The sequence below is a fragment of the Dermacentor albipictus genome, chromosome 8 (assembly GCF_038994185.2).
Source record: "Dermacentor albipictus isolate Rhodes 1998 colony chromosome 8, USDA_Dalb.pri_finalv2, whole genome shotgun sequence".
Classification (NCBI taxonomy): Eukaryota; Metazoa; Arthropoda; class Arachnida; order Ixodida; family Ixodidae; genus Dermacentor; species Dermacentor albipictus.
The window spans coordinates 26156399-26172679 of NC_091828.1; positions in this window are offsets into that span (position 1 = coordinate 26156399).

Sequence of the window (16281 nt, forward strand, 5' to 3'; positions counted from 1 at the left end):
TATGTAAAAATACTGAAAGATGCCTATAGCGGCTCCACAGCCACCTTAGTCCTCCATAAAGAAAGTAACAAAATCCCAATAAAGAAAGGCATCAGGGAGGGAGATACGATCTCTCCAATGCTATTCACAGCGTGTTTACAGGAGGTATTCAGAGACCTTGATTGGGAAGTATTGGGGATAAAAGTTAATGGAGAATACCTTAGTAACTTGCGATTCGCTGATGATATTGCCTTGCTTAGTAACTCAGGGGACCAATTGCAAAGCATGCTCACTCACCTGGAGAGGAAAGCAGGAGAGTGGGTCTAAAAATTAGTCTGCAGAAAACTAAAGTAATGTTTAACACTCTCGGAAGAGAACAGCAATTTACAAAAGGCAGCGAGGCACTGGAAGTCGTAAGGGAATACATCTACTTAGGGCAGGTAGTGACGGCGGATCCGGATCATGAGACGGAAATAATCAGAAGAATAAGAATGGGCTGGGCTGCGTTTGGCAGGCATTGTCAGATAATGAACAGCAGGTTGCCATTATCCCTCAAGAAAAAAGTGTAACAGCTTTGTCTTACCAGTACTCACGTACGGGGCAGAAACCGGGAGGCTTACGAAAAGGGTTCTACTTTTAGATGACGCAACGAGCTATGGAAAGAAGAGTGATAGGTGTAAGGTTAAGGGATAAGAAAAGAGTAGATTGGGTGAGAGAACAAACGCGAGTTAATGACATCTTAGTTGAAATCAAGAAAAAGAATTGGGCATGGGCAGGTCATGTAATGAGGAGGGAAGATAACCGATGATCATGAAGGGTTACGGACTTGATTCCAAGGGAAGGGAAGCGTAGCAGGGGGCGGCAGAAAGTTAGGTGGGCGGATGAGATTAAGACGTTTGCAGGGACAGCATGGCCACAATTAGTACATGACCGGGGTTGTTGGAGAAGTATGGGAGAGGCCTTTGCCCTGCAGTTGGCGTAATCAGGCTGATGATGATGATGATACAAATTAAGAAAACGTTATTAGACAGGAACAAATGAAGCAATGCAATTTTATGCACGCAGGGCGCCGCTGCCTCTTCGCCTACTATTGTTCCAAACGAAGTGATGGCGGCAGCGAGAGTTAGTATCGCGCGCTTTTGCTCCGGGGCATGCAGTTTGCTTGAAGAAAGTGAACGGTGTGCTTTACATCTCACGCTTGTCAATGTCAAAAAATGAAAAAAGGCTACGTGCTCAGGAAAACGAGATTACGTACCTATCTGTAGAAGTTTGGCTGCGAATGTTTCGAAGCGCCTTCTCTCCAACAGGCATCATGACCTCTGCCGCCCAACTCATCAAAACAACCAGGCTCGCACATCAGTCGAAGACTAGTAGCTGGGTGACCCAACTACTTCAACAGATAAACGTCCCACTTATCGGCGTTAAAGCATTTCACTAAAATGTGCGTCATGATGTCCGAAAAGAAAAAAATACTTTCATCAAAATGCACGAAGCGTGAACCACCGCACAACTGCGCGAACTGCAACCAATTGAGTCCGAAAGCCGTTCACAGCTTCACTATCGTATTGAGGTGTAAAGTCCTTTGAAACACAAAGTAACGGCACTGAAAAACCACTAAATAATTAGAAATAATTTGTCATCCACTAACCTTCATTAATTTTTAAGAACAACCTAATTTGTAGCGTAAACAATAAAAACTACGACCAAAAAATGTGACTACGAAACTAGCGGTAACTATGTGTACTGTTGCAAAAGAGTGCGCAAAACGAAGCTACCACGGTTGCAACCGCGTGCGCGCAAACACACACACGCACCCGAACGCTACCATGACGTTTGTAGCGCCACCTAGAAATAACAATTACTACTAATTTTGCTATTTTTACAAAAGTAACGCTTTTAAAATAGTTTTTAGCGCCTTCACAGATGACAAAGTGCCAAGTAAGGTATGATAAGAGTCCGGTACCTGTATTTCTTTCATTTCCCTTTGGTGTTGTTCTATTTGCCTGAAGATAGGAGACCTGCAGGCGTGGGAGATGAGAGGACGACATTTCGGCGCGGCTCAAATGAATCGCGTGCTTCTTGCAGGGCGAGAGTCGGTAGCAGCCGCAGATACAGCGATTAGCTCTGATACTGTTGCGGCTGTTGCTGAATCCGAAGCTTTTTGAAGTCAATGGTTATAGCGGCTGCACGCTGTAATATCAAAGCGCGTTCATTCTTTGACCTCTAGTACCACGGACATTGGATAAAAAAACTATATTTGCTTTACGGACAGGGGGTACGTCGCAGGAAATTCGAAGACCTCACACGTGTATGTTTGTAGCGTGTGCGCGCTTGCATCCTACGGTTCCCACAGCGCGTCGGATGCTCGAAGGTAGCGTCGTCGCGTTTCGGCGCCTGTCTTATAGCGGGCCGCGCTGCCACCGTGTCTACTTTTGGGGAACTCCACATGCACGTAGTCACCGTGTTTTCACGTGAATTTCACATTCTTCTGCTCCCCGAAACGTGCTCATTTTGGATCGTACCAATGGCTATGTCATGTAGTGTATGTTAAAACGAGGATGGCATTTGTACACCGGCGAAGAAATACATCGTTATGAACTTGGGCGCTCATGAATCTAGTCTAACGTTTCAGTTTTTACGTAGCGATAACGGCTACGAAAGTGGGATGGTCCCGGAGATAGGCGCTTCAAAGCGCCAGCTGCAGAGACAGCACGAGGAAGTGGCACATCGCGCACGCGTCAAGCTTCTGAGAGCTTACTGGCTGTCGAATGAGAGGAGTATGCGCACGCTCGTGGCCTATTGGTTAGTTTACCGGGCTCGGCGGCCGACGTTCGATTCCGCCCCATCAGTCAGACATTATTTTATGTTAATGAAAGCGAGGCGAAAGAACAACCTACCTGCCGCAAAGTGACAGGAATGAGGTTGGAACGCTTCCCAATGCATTTTTGGAAAGTCTTCATATGCGAGTTCTAATTATTGTGTACTGGACTCAACTGCTACACAACAAAGCTGCCCGCGTCACCAAATTCAGACAAACTTCGATAAGCAAAAAAAAAAACACAACGTGTGAGGGGGGCGTATTTCATCTGGTGAACTTTACGAGGGTGCTTTTCTGCACATTCAAGAGCTGCATTGCATTCCGAGTGACAGCCGCGTAAACGCCCCCTGTAATGAAAGGCGCTAAAAAGAAATGTATTTATTTTTAACAAAATAAAATGAACTCGCATTTTCTTAACTCCAAACAAATATATAAAATTGACCAGGAATTTTATTGTCATTGAATGATTCGAACTATGTCTTGCTTGGATTTAAAAAGTATTTTTTTTTTCTTTCCCAATGTTTGTTACCTCCAAACATAGTCGAAATTTGTAGCGCCGGCTGTTATAGTTCTGTTAATTGCCTTAGGAATAACAGCAGAAAACATGTACGGTTGCGTGTAGTATAAAAGTCTGATTAAAGGAAAATAGGTGAATCATGTTATGTTCAATACCAACCCTGTACCCCTAATTGTAGCATATATTGTTTTCAAAGTCCATGCATTCCCCGTTCTTAAAATACACTTTGCGGATTAAAGGCTGGACAAACAACATAAATCAATCTCTAAACGGAATGCGCTCAGCGCACGTGCGCTGGCTACTGACCTTTTATGCTTGCATTATTTCGGGGCCAGAAAGCTACCCTTCGTAAATATTCACCTTTGGAAGCGACAAACTAAAGTGTACAACGAGTGAGAGTGCAAAGAAGACAGGATTTCTGAGTAGTGTTTGTCGCTTGGGCTACAACCTTCGAGGTATTTAACGATACGACAGAGCCAACCATCCCTTGCAGGCGATAATCAGTTACATCTATTTCAGATCAGTAGTCATCATCAGTTTTTACTCCAACCATGTACGATGTTCTCCGCGGTAGAGGGTATTGCATTCCCGTTATTAATCACAAGATTGAATTTCTTCAGCAGCTTCCGAATTCGAATCTACGGGTGTCGAGAAATATCAAATCCGCTTCAGTGGGCAAGCTGTTAAGAATTATATATTTGACTCTGTAGCTGGACAACGGCACAACGGCGCATATTTTGAATACTGCAGTGACAAAAAGAGCTTTAAAGATGCAGTAGAAAAGAAACAACTATACGATATACATTTTACATAAAACTGAGCACCGGATCTTTGAACAACGCTATTGTGTGTATTTGTGATCTCTAGTGCTGCCGGAATAAAGATAAAGTCGTGTCAGGCCAACACTTTTTTCGAGCAGGTAATCTCTCGTTGCTACCTACAATAAAAATATTTCACACTGCATTCGGTTGTGTTTTGGCTTGAAGTGGCTAAAGCGCACGTCTGTTCAACGGATCAAAAAAGAAACGTTATCTTGCGGCACATTTTCGCTAAATTTCATAGAGAAAACAATGACGTTGCTTTCCGGGAAACTTCGTGGGGAAAATATTGAGCGTACGAGCACCCTGTTTCAAACCACAATCTACACAAAATTATATGTCATGCAATCCGGGAAGACGGCACCACTGCGGCTGCTAGCCACATTTATGTGATTCTGAAACGAGAAACCGCTGCTATACTTGTCGGAAAAAGTCATAATAAACTCAAAGTGGCTAAATTAGATTGGAACTGAGCGGCACTCGCCCTAGAAGCCATCGTGCGGCTTCTGAAATTTAATACGGACTGACGAATAACGCATTACGGAGTGCCTGAGGCAGCGCCGTAGCCTGCATTCGGAATGGCATGTTATCCCATCCTACGTTTCCGCAACCTTGCACCGTTCTCGCATTGCTGAAAAGCATCTAAAAAAAATCATGCATTTAGGAAGCCAAATTGTCAAGTCGTTTTCTTTTCTAGCACATACATTGTGCATGTGTTAAATCCTTTCTACCGATTTGCTGATTAATTCTTAATTTTCTATATGACCCGCTAATTAGGTTTGCTAGGTGCGATCCTCAGCAATTAAATAATATTTCCCCCGCCATATTTCTTTTCCCCTTTCGTGATTTGCATATCTTATTTTGCTTTAGAAATTCTAACCTTTCATACAGGTTTTCTTCTTTTTCTTTCCCCTGTGATGAAATTTTAACGCCGCTAAAATCCAAATTTACCTTGAGTTCTCCTTCACTTCTGTATCTTTCAGAATGACAAAATAAATTAACATTGTTCAAATTGTAAGGCATCCCTCTGCATTTGGCGATATTGTTATTTTGAATACTGCGTACATTGTCGATGTCATGCAAAAGTAATGCCCGGAAGCCGAACAACCACTTGCAAAGTATTGTTTGACGATATGCTTTTTCAGGGACATTTCAGTGGCAGTTGCGGTTTTTTTTCTGTGGATATGATTCTTTGAGGATATGCTTCCAAACCAACTGCTACTGTCAATAATATTCGTAAGGGACTACGACTCGCAAGCCACCTGTACCCCCCCTCGATCACGCTACTCCTTTGCTTGGATGGCCTGTCTCGCATACGATGAATTTCCTGCTCGACTTGGCGGTAACTCCCAGGTGACCAGTGCGTAACATATATAGTAGCTAGGTAGAAGTTGCTAAATAAAACTGGTTTCACAACATCCCATAGAAAGAAATATATGGCACGATTTAACGAGTCTTCTCTTCTACTACATTACGTTAATTAATCTTGAAAGAGCGTAAATTTTGGCATGTTGGTATTCCATAACTTCTCTGTTTTTAGCGCACGAAAAAGGGACGAGGGACAGAGGTACGACGCGGACACAGCGCAAACTTATAGCAATTATTTTATTATACGAAGCGGTACACACATATATAGCTAACAGACAATAGCGTTCGCATGCGCATATGTACTGGTTTATAATCAAATGAGACAGCAACGAGAGATGGAAAGTCACGATGATATCGAAGATGAGCGAGCGACCATGCATAGCTAAAAAAGTTTTGTAATTGCAAGATTAAAATGCCATCTCCATCAAGCCACCCTGTCTGTCACGCTTAGAAAGTCGATTTTTTTTTTGAAAGTTCAATTGAAGGCGCCCTAACACAAGCGTTCCCCAAACTTGCGATCTTCGCCGCTTCAATTATCTCACGTGTTGTTGGCGTTAAGCTTCTTCCTATCGCAGTGCACTGATTATAAATGGAACTGCACCCATGACGGGCATCGCAAAGTCAACCCTAATGAATGTGCATGGCCGCTCGTGTCCTAACAAGTGTTTGTCCAGTTTTCTGGCACAAGTGGATCGCCTGAAACAAGCCGGTTTTCCGCAGCATATAATCCAGCTGTGGCCGAAGGTCTCCTTAAGACCGCAAAACGTGGGCGACAGGATGAGCAGCTTACTTCCTCGGAAATTGCGCGAGTGAAGCGGAAACGCGCAATAATACCGTACGTCCATGATATCTCGCACAGACTGAAGATTGAAAATAACGTAAATGTAAGCGTCATCTTTTTAGCGACAATCAAGCTGTCCAACTTGTGCAAGGCCAGCTACTGTGGTTCTGTGAAGCCGAGTTTGCGGACAAATCACAAGGAAGGCTATGTTCTTTGTGAGAACAATATCGTGTATGAACTGCCCCTGTCGTGCGGCAAAAAAAAAACATCGGCCACACGGGAAGTTGCGTAAATGAGAGGTCGCTTGAACACGCAAATATTGTGCGAACTGGAGGAGTGGGGCATCTGCATTTTCACTGCAGAAAGTATGGGTGCGCACCCATTTATAATCAGTGCACTGCGATAGGAAGAAGCCCAACGCAAACAACACATGAGATTATTGAAGTGGCGAAGATAGCGAGTTTGGGGAACGCTTGTGTTAGGGCACCTTCAATCGATCTTTCAAAAGAAGTATTTGATTTTTTAAGTGTGACACAGAGGGTGGCTTGAAGGAGATGACATTTTAATCTTCCAGTTACAAAAATATTTTTGGCTATGCATGGTCCCTTTTTCATCTTTGATATCATCTTAACGTTCCATGTCTTGTTGCTGTCTAATTTGATTAAAAACCAGTACATATGGGCAAGCGTATGCTGCTGTTGTATGTTATCTATATATATCTGTTGCAAGTTAGCGCCGTGTCCGCGTCGTACCCCTGTCCCTCGACCCTTTTTCGTGCACTAAAAACCTAAAAGTTAATTGTTTACGGTTCCTCAGTGGCAGCTGAATTCCAGTATTTACGACGCGCTTGCCGCAGCAATATTCGGGTATGATTCTATGACGAAGCCGCCGCTGCTCGCACATATGAAACCACCACAGAAACCACGTCCGCGTGCGCCTGGCCGTGTTCTTACGCGCGACGGCGTTTTCGCGCAAGCTCGGAGGAAAGAGATAGTTCGATTGAAGTTTAACAGCTGCATTAGCGAAACGCATCTAGTATGGGCTTCCTGGCAATTGCAGACAACGGTACTCGCCCCATTGGTCACGCTAAACATAACTACCTATCATAGCCCAAAATAAGATTCCATTGTCAAACAGGTTCGGAACCTTTGAAGCCCGTTACAGGATGCGGCAGGCAGTGTGTTCCTGAAGCTGCGGTCCCGTAAGTTGTTTCTGTAATTTTACGTTTTTCTTTAACAGTGTTCGCTTACATAGATTCCCACAGCAAGTGGCGTCCGCCTAATTTTTCGAAATTGCTTATGTATGCGCAATTTTCATTATCAGTTTTTTCTCCTTTCTCTTCAACGCAGCTGTTCAAATGCCGCAGAGCCCCTTTGCGTCCATTTGTTGCATCGAATTAAGGCGCGCTATCTAAGGGTCAACGCAGAAGCTGTGCTTCAGCTGTCATTTACGCACTTTGCGTCGTATTACAAGGCGGGTATATGTTAAGAAAAAATAATTACAGTGGAGTTGATCTGAACATAAAGTTTTAAAAGAAACTACCCATAGAATTTGACAAAAACAACTAATATTTATTTCGTTAGCATCGGATAATGATCACGAAAAAAGTTTTCCTTGTCGATAGGGGCACAACACCCTTGTTCCAAGGTGTTTTGTCTGCTACAGATCCAGCGCTGACTGGATGCATGCCAAGACATACTGCTAGTTGTCTGCAGACCATGGTAGGCGTGATGAACCACTTTGATTAGCTTAGTTGGTTGAGGTGGGGCCGGACAGTGAGGCATTCCCAGAGGATCTGCCGTTCTTTGGAGTACCCTGCACAATGGAGGCAGGTGGGACGGTCAGTAGAGTTGATGTCGTTAAGCCGTGCAGGTGTTAAAAGACTGCTCGTCTCCCTCATCAGGAATGCATATTCGCATGGAAATGAGGGAAGTGTAGGAGAGAACTCACAACGGTTAAGCCCTTTAGCTGCTCAACTGAGTTCTCGAGACAGTTCTAACAATTGTACGAATGAGGAATGAGCGGCGCTCGGAGTAATTCAGCTCAGGCGAGCTCGTTAGCTCTTTCGTAATCAGACATTCTAGCGCGCTCTGGGGTCAATTATGATATCGATGGTCTGATTACAGTGTTCGGTTATTATGCGCGCTGCATCTTTGTTCAGCTTGTAGAGCTTGAAAAGTCGTCATGCCTCCTGAAAGTCGGTTCATATAAAGTGCTAGGTGAGACGCATAAGCGTAGCTTTGCTGGTGGGGTGTCTAGTAATACGGCACCGTTGGTGAAAATGCTTGCTGTTCTATGTCCGCGGTCAGGATGTAGGCGGGGATGTCCTCTGTAGAAGCAACTACATTATCGTAGCAATCCAGGAGGGCGATGCTAGCGCCATAGTAAGTGACACTCGCGTCCACATAGTAGATTGTTTCTTGTGGCCGTGCTTTGGAGAGAATCCAGTAAAAATTCTAGAAATGTTTTGAAGTTGTAAATCGAAAATGGTAAAAAAAGAAGCCTTATCACTCAAGATAACACAAGATCCAAGAAGAATCAATTATAATGCAAATGGAAAAGCTGAATTTTCTTTTCAGTCTGTATTTGTAAATATAGTTGAATTGCTGATGTGACTTTTGAAGCTGATGTAATTGAGCGGTCATCCACATGCGTAGTGTGGATGGGATGCGGTAGTCATAGGAAATTGCGTAGGTGACGATGGCTTGTTCCCTGAATGATATTCCCACAGTGATCATTCAAACATTATCTGAGCCTTCAATAATATCGTGCTTTTATTTTTTCATTTCTTTGAAAGATGTTTATTTCGAAGCTGTATGCTTGATGATTGCAAATTAAATGTTTATCATCATTCCAAAAAAAATAGAACGAGGAACCAAGTTCTAAACTATAGGTCAGTGTCATTACCAACACTTAATTTAAAGTTTTCGAGCACGTTAAATGTAGTTGAATCAACTTGTTTCTAACAGCCTTTTTTTCCCCCTAGCCTGTACAGTTTCTGACAATAGTTACCTAGGTTAATGACTTTAGTAGGATCTTCACATGATCAGACACCTGCAATACACTAAAAACGAACATCTTGACTCTTATAAAGGAATCAGGTGTCATTGTCCACCACATTTCCAATTCAAAGCTTTGGGCATATGAAGTAACATTAGTATCAATCAGCCCATTACGAAATACCATTCCTCACGACCTCGTTCTGTAGTCCTAAACGCTCCTTCTTCCGCATATGCCTCTGTGCCGCCTAGTGTCCTTCAAGACACATGAGGCACGCGGGTGCTGGTGTAGATGCTGATACTGTCATGGTCTCCTTTCTTATGACATTACCATTCTTTGGAATATTCCCGCAGTTTGTGGTATCGCTTTATGTCTGTCCACGCCTAACGTTTTTCCCGCCAATGTGGGCCTCTCGGTAGTTTGTAGTCACAAGGGTAGGGCATCGCGCTGCTTTTCTGGGAAAACCGGGTTCAATAAAATTGCGGCAGAACTCATCTCACGATGACTTTCATTGGTAATGGATTAGCATTGAATGAATATCTCGACGCAACGTATTGCCACCGTGTAAACGGCTTAAGTAGCATGCGTGTACTGAAATGTGACTCCTTTCGCGCTTCACAAGGAACACTCCACCTGATCCAGAGCAACCGCGCTTGAGCTCCGAAAAGCACGAACGTTGAGATACGCGTCAAGCGCCAACCAAGCTGCTCTGGCACCTCTTTCTGGACACGCTGCGCCATCTAGTGAGCCGGCTGAGAAGCTCGCGCATGCCCTTCTAGATAAAAAGCATGGCACGCCAGTGCCTGTGAACGCTGGGAATTGTTCCCTCGCTGGCCGCGCTCTCAGTGAGGCATATTCACTGACTCCAGTTGGAGAGAGGTTCACGGAACGGTGGCACACACCAAGTCTAGTTAGCTAAAGCGTTGGCGTCAATGGCGTTCTTTCAAATGTGGCACTTACGTAGTGCATTTGTGGCGCAGCCTGCCATTGCGTCTGGTTCCTGTCCTTGAAGAAGGCCGTGTTCGGTGTGCTCGCTTCCGCTCAGCATTTAATAAACTTAATGAATATTTTTGATCATTGTACAGAGGAGCATTCGCATTGACAGATACCTAGTTGACCGAGTTGTGTCACATGAGCGCTACTTATTAAGTGAAGTAGATTCCAGACACCTATCAGAACGCCTAGCGAGAAGACTAAAGCCGAGGGCAAATTTTAACCATGCTGCTCCGTCCACTGCACGCCGTGCATTCCACTTCGCACTGCTTGGCTGACCACGTGGTTCACCATCCAGGATCCCAGCTTTGTACCGCGGAGAAACTTGATGAGTAGCTGAAACTCCTCCATCCTTAGTACCTGTTATTTCTGCGGCAAGAAAAGTGACACTCGCGCTTACTTGTGGCATATCGCAAAGTTTAACACGTCCCACACTGTCCTTTCAAATACCTGCCTTTCTTGAACGAAATGTTCTTATCTTAACCAAGATACACCGCTAACACATCTAACTATCATGTCGCGGAGCTCTAGAACTGCAATAGATTATAACCGCAAGTAGCCTGATAACAGCCCACGTTAATTCTTATGAAGGACTCCAAAACACGCAAACAAAACAAGAAACAGAAGTCACTGTTCTTCTGACTCTTTCGAAATTCCCCAAGCACATTTTCATGGAGACACGTGTTGAGGAAAATGAGCGAAGAAACAATGAGAAACTTTAAGGCATGTGATTTTAAAGATTAGTGAAGATGTTGATTTCGCGCACCTGTTCGAAGTTTTGAATTTGTTGGTGCCCCAAGGGGATATGCAAGTATACATTTTCAGCAGTCCATTAGCAGCACACATGTCGCTTATATTTCCGCATGTGCTCTCTCAACACACAATAACACGTCATAAAATATTGTGAGTGTATTTTGCTTACGCAAGAAGCAACATTATCCGCGCCAATAGATATGGCGCTCTTTTTTTTTCATTTGTTTCCTTATGGGGATAAGTGGGCCACTGTTCTTCTCCACAATTACATTAAAACTCAGACATGCTTGTCATTCTGCCATCTTGTGGAGGAACCACTTGTTTTTATGAATAAAGGTTATTATTATTATTATTATTATTATTATTATTATTATTAAAAGTGAAAGAAAACAAATATTTAGATCTTCCACACTGTGAAGGACGAGCAGCGGAGCTGTGTCGTGTTTTTACCTCAATCGACGCATCTGTGTATGTATAGTTGTGATTATTATTATTATTATTATTATTATTATTATTATTATTATTATTATTATTATTATTATTATTATTATTATTAAATGGCTTAGCCAACGAATACACCCTTCGACAGCGGAGTGATTCATTCTTATTCTTTTGTGAAGTAGTGAAGAGTGCATGGCAGACGGGAACACCACAATATTTGCAACTTAACTGTGAACTACGTAATTGCGGAATTGTAGAGTCATCCTAGCGCCTAATTGCAATGAAATTTATTTCGGGATAGTTTAGAAGAAAAAGGAGTTACAGCCGTTCTCTGTAACCATGCTCTGTCCATTCACGGCTATGTGTTGACAGCAGACAGAAATTATGTAACCACAACTTCGCTGTGAACTAACTCTGGCAAGCAACTGAAACTCGGTGTATTGGTGTAGTCATCTTATTGGCTAATTTCAGCAGGATTTTTCCAATGTAGATAAGGTTGTGTGCCACAGATAATTCGCAAGCAACTGGAGCCGAAATTTGTTTTCGTGTCAACGCGATGCGTAGATAGCCGGATAACGACCACCGCGGGAGGGTAGCTATACACAGCTTCGCTTTAAAAGTCACTGTTTTGGTGGACAGGCTAAGCATCTATTGCGATAGCAAATTAGTACACAGTTGTACGAAACAAGAATAGTAGTTTTGTCGGCGTATAAACTTGGAAACATTCGCTCACTAACTGAATTAACAAGCTTGGCGTTAGTGCGCACAGGCAAACATGGACACATAACACTCGATGACCGTGCGCACTCACTGTCAAAGCGCTCGCGTGCGAAAGCACAGCAGCAGCAGCAGCCTGCAAAGTGACATTCGTGTTGGCTATTGCTATAACAGCGGCAAGAAAACAGCATGCACAAAGGTAGAAATCGTCTGCAGATCGCTTTCAAGATACGGATCGCGCGACCGCGAGATCGCCGCGCAATGTACGCAGCTCCTGCAAAAGTAAAAGCCCCCCCCCCCCCCCCTTCTCCCGCCCTTGCTCCCGCGCGATCAGGCCACTTTCCATTTCGCCAGCGAGATTCAGCTGCTATCGTCAGTACCCCGCGCACCCGGTCGCGAAATACGAAGTTGCTGCCGGCGCACAACGCCGCCACTCCTCCCTCACTTTCATCCCCCCACCGCCTTTCGGGTGATGGAACACGGCGCGTTAACTCGACGCCCTCTTCCCTCGCGCACACATGATTGAGCCGCGATCGTCGGCTCCCCTCACTTCTTTTCAATCCCACATACAGGACACGGCGCGCGTGGATGGGGTTATCAACCTTGGACTTTACACGGAACATCACGGCGACGGCAATGACAAAACTGCGCCTGGAGTCTCCACATGATTGCTATCGCAATCGAACATGTGCGGTTCCGTATCGTCTAAAGCTGTGAATAAATAAAAGGAAGTGACGCATGTTATCGAACAAAGACATCCCTACACTGCTTTATCCGACATAGTTATGAAAGGTAAGCGATGATGTTTTTCTTAGTTTTTCAATGAAACGTGGACGACAAACGTACAACACAGCTATCTATAAACAGCATCCAATCAGCATCATGTGCGATGACAATCGACCTTTTATGTTTGCATTAATTCCGGCATCAAAGCTTGATTAGGCGTATATTCCCTATAAACGGCGGGGCAATGAAACATATGACCAGTGAGAGTGCAAAGAAGACACACATTTCAAAATATCATTTCCCGCTCAGGCTGCAGCATTCTTCTATGTGCACAACGATACGAGACAGGCTAGCATCCCTTGGGGAAGTAATCAATTACATCTATTTCGGATGAGTTGTCATCATTATCAATCATTCGACCCTGCAGAAGGTTCTCAGCGATAGTGAACCTTGCATTCATGTTATGACCCTGTTGAATTCTTTGAGCGGCTAAGTGCGAATCCATGCGTGCCAACAAACCTAAGCTGCTGTAGCTCACATCGGCCGATATGTAGAAAGTTGCTCGCAGTGATCTAGCTGCAGTGACAAGTAGATACCTAATGGTTTATTACAATTTAAAACAAATGTAATTTTGTCAAAAATCCAACTGAGCGATGAATCTACCAACCATGACAAAGGCGCGTTTTAGTGATCTCTTGCAATCACGGGTTACCTCCTGGATAGAGGAACTGGCCTGACAGCAGTTCGGCGCCTAGTGCAGCATTGCTTACCGACAAAAAGGATACCCACTGTGTTGAGTTTTATGGCGGCATGACTTTAGTACGGTAACAACTGTTCATTTTATCGCGAGAGGAACGCTATTTTGCGGCACACATGGCGCTATACGGAGCAGCGTATCATATTTACAACTTTTTTTCAGGAAACCGCTGCGTATAAAGATTACTGTATAAGATGTACCGGATTTCGCGCTTCCATATTTAAGAGACGATACGGTTTTCCCCTCCGGGAACAAAACTTCACTGCGAGCGCCATCAACATTTCTGTGATTCAGGAACCTGAAAGCGCTGCTATACTCAAACGAAAAATTCGTTAATAAAAGAAAAGTAGCTAAATTTAATTCAAACCAAGCGACGCTCGCCGCCGAAGCCGTAGTGCCGGTTGCAGAATTTCATATTGACCGATTAACAACTCATTTTGGAGGGCTCGAGGCAGTGCCATCACGCGCATTTAGAACGACACATTATCCGCCGCTACAATTCCGTAATTTTGGTTGCGTTCCTGCTTTGCCTGAAGGCATTTTCTGAAAACCACGCATTACGGTAACCAATCTGGATCCGTCTGTATCTTGTCGTTTTTTTTTTTGCATTCTGCGTTTCGTAATGCTTTGCAAGCCATTTCCTGGTTGATTTTCATGTTTAAATGGAAGCTTTTATATATGCTGGGTGTGAGCCTGAAATGTGAAGGTTTGTTTTCTACATCGCATCTTTCTTCCTGTTTTGTGATTTGCTTTTCTTAAATATTTTAGGAGCTTTATTTCTTCCTCAAGGTTGATTATTTGTGACGTATTGTCTGCGGTATTAGTGAAATTTGAATGCTGTTTAAATACAAGCGGTACCGTAGTTTCTCCGAGACGTTCGTATCTTACAGTTAAAGGAAATAAGGGAATATTATTGGAATTTTAAGCCAATTGTCGGCATTCAGCGTAATCGATCATTTTATTTCGACGGCACTAATAATTCTTAGTAGCGCAGACAAGCTCACGCAACAGCTGCAATAGCCCTGAACGCTGAATACATTGTTTACGTCACGCAATAATGATGTTTGTAAAACTTGCAACAGCTTAAAAATTGTTGCTCGATCAACCCATTTTCCTGTGTGGACGGCTGCGTGATCTCTTTGTTTGTTGTTATCGCCATTTCTTACCTTGTTTTTTTTCTGATCGTTTTATTTATGGATATGTTTATGGACCTACTCTGATTTGTAGCTATTATTACTACTATTCGTAACATTAGCTGCTGAAGAATCCCACACGAGCGTTCAATTCGGCCTTTCCTCAGGGGCCATCTTCCACCAACGGTCAATATTTTCCTACGCTTCGCGGTCACTATGAGTCTAAGGTAACTGGAGCTAAGCCATAGTAGATCTAATAGCTATTGTATATGAAATGCATTCTATTTCTCAACTGCCATCCAGAAGCAAAACTAAGGCGCATTTCATAAAAATATCTTCAGTTATATTCAAATTCGGAACCTGTCAGCTGCCTCAGTAGCTCCATTCTGGTGTATGCACCGTCAAAAAGAGCTGCCGTAGAAATATTCCGGTGTTCTCGTGCCAGAACCAATCTGGCTCAGAATCATACCGCAGTCATTTTTGTTGCGTATCACTGCTTTTTTTTGTAGATATGGGCCTTAATTCATTGTCACAGCCAGGGGGACAATGCATTCTGTATTCTCATGCTTTTTTTTTATACGACCCACAGCTTAATCGTCCGTTTGACAAATATGGCAGGCCTGCACACAGGGAAATTGTCAAAGCTATAGAATAACCCGCCGTGGTTGCTCAGTGGCTATGGTGTTGGGCTGCTGAGCACGAGGTCGCGGGATCGAATCCCGGCCGCGGCGGCCGCATTTCGATGGGGGCGAAATGCGAAAACGCCCTTGTCCTTAGATTTAGGTGCACGTTAAAGAACCCCAGGTAGTCCAAATTTCCGGGGTCCTCCACTACGCCGTGCTTCATAATCAGAAAGTGGTTTTGGCCCATTAAACCCCATAATTTCAAAGCTATAAATGAGGCTCAAAAGGATCTGTGCACGTGCTTGTCACATGAGCGTACTGAAAACGAACAGCGCATTTTCTGATTACTATTACTATCGGCACCAAGAGATGCCGCTGCTGTGACACAAATGTTTCTCCTGCGCTTAGCTGCTCACTCGTACATCTCAGTAAAATACTCTATAGCTCTACGCTATATTAGTTTAGCCTCTATTATTCAGGACACCAAGAGCAGGGGATTCGGAAGCATTCCCAAGCAAAACAGAATGTCAACGAAAATGTAAATGTGCAACGACTAGAAAAAAATATCTGTGAACAGTAACTTCGCCTCACGTGATAGGCTATAACTCATGTACAATACTTTTTTTTCTACTTCGAACATTTTTATCAAATAAGGCTTGCAAGTATTACTTCAAATACTTAATTACCAATGAAATATGTATACAGGCAGACATAACTTGAAAGAATAACCAAAGCAATTTTTTCACTAACTAAAATAATTACATTAAGTCGTCTTTAGCTACAATATTTAAGACACATAATTATACTGAAATCTTGAAGAGAATGATCATAAATGTCATTTCCTCCCCTTCTACACT